The sequence below is a fragment of the Ursus maritimus genome, unplaced genomic scaffold (genome assembly GCF_017311325.1).
Source record: "Ursus maritimus isolate PB19 unplaced genomic scaffold, ASM1731132v1 scaffold_15, whole genome shotgun sequence".
In the NCBI taxonomy this organism is placed as follows: Eukaryota; Metazoa; Chordata; class Mammalia; order Carnivora; family Ursidae; genus Ursus; species Ursus maritimus.
Window position 1 is genome coordinate 19,173,925 of NW_024423897.1, and position 1,717 is coordinate 19,175,641.

Consider the following 1,717-nt stretch of genomic DNA (forward strand, 5'->3'; position numbering starts at 1 on the left):
GAACTCTGACAAGCAAGAGGCACAGGTCTCACCCACTGCTTTTGGCTTTGGAGATCGCAGTCCCTACTCGACCTTTCTCGATCCTCTCCAGGGAGTGTGACACTTTCTGGAGGGCGGTGCCGCTGGCCCAGGGCTCTGGGACCTCTGAGGGCGGCGGTTTCTGGGCTAGCGAACTCGTTTCTCTGAGTTGGTGAGTTCAGGCCCGCAGCAAGTCTGGAGGCGACCAGAACGCCCCGCCAGGTTTTCTCTGACCCGCAGGGGCTGTGGTAAACTAGGGAAAGCTCGTCGGGGGAGACCGGGAAAGATCGATAGGCATCGGGTCTCTAAACTGCCACCGATGTAGCTGGTGGAGAGGCAGGCCGGAGCGACGCCTGGTTGCAAGGAGTTTTGGGGCGTATCCCCACCCACTGCTCGTCGCAGCCTCTTTCAAGTAGCACTGCTTGGTTCTTGCTAAGAGACGGGAAGGAGGCTAGTGGTGGGCCAGGCCCACTCATTCCTCCTCCGCCAAGCCATCTAGCGCGCTAGTGGGGACACGATCCCTCAACCAAGCCCGGTCGCTAAACCAGGATGGAAAGCGGGTGGGACTTGTGGGGGGACCAGGTCCGAGAGCGGGAAAACTGTTGATTCCCACCCTTCCCAGCCCAACCCTGGCGGTCATCCTTTAGCGCCATAAAGCCCAAACTACACGCACCAATTTCACCAGGTACAGAAAATTCTCGTACCAAACTTGCAGAAGCTGCCCAGCCCATCCCGGCCCCCAGAAACTCTGGCAAATAAAAGCAAATTTATGAGCCTGTTTGCCTATTTCGCAAACAGAAATCCGTCACTTATTTAAAGGCGCCCAGTTACTGCTCCCAAAACCTTTTCCCCACCCCGACTCTATGCCTGGGCGATAGGAGCAGAAAAATTTAAACCTGTCTCTCGCCTCTTTTCTTGTGTGTGTCCTCTGGCAGCAGCAACACGAAGGCTTTCCTCCTGCCCTGGGCCCAGGCGAGAAGAGGATTAAAGGGCGCACAGGCTGGCCGCAGCAAGTCTGGGCGCTGGAGTTAAACCAGTGAGCTGAGGCCGCGCCGAGGACCCCGCCACGGCTGCCCGACCCCGGAGCCCCGGGAGGAGAGGAAGGCGGCGGCGGCGGCGAGGGCCAGGCTCTGGGTGCCAGGGGCTTATAGGGGCGCATCCCGCAGAGCCTCTGCTGCGTGCTGGCAGGTCGCTGGCTGCAACAACACACTTGGATCGCACGTGCAATGTCATTTGAAATTGTTTTTAATACATTAAGAGAAAGAGAAATATATATATATCCACCCCCCCCAACTGAGAGGGCGGCTCTTGGCTGCACAATGCGGGAGAGAGGGACTGCGGGACTCAAGCGCGCTAAAACGCACCCTTCCAACCCTTCTGGGGCGAATTTAGAATCCCCCATGCTTTCTCCACTACACCTCCTGGCTCTTTTTCTCGTCCTCCTGTCCGCCTTGCGGCAAATCCCCGGGCACTCTCTTCCCAATTTAAAATGCAATAAGAGGAATCAATAGTTTTCTGCCAGGGAAAGAGAACCAAACCAGGAAGACGGAGGGCTGCGTTTTGTTGTTCTCCCTCAAACAGTGGTGTTTTATTGTATTTTATTGTCGCTGCACTTCTTACTCAGTTCCAAGGGAAACGCTTTCTCTCTTTTCTTCCTTCCTTCCTTCCTTCCTTCCTTCCTTCCTTCCTTCCTTCCTTC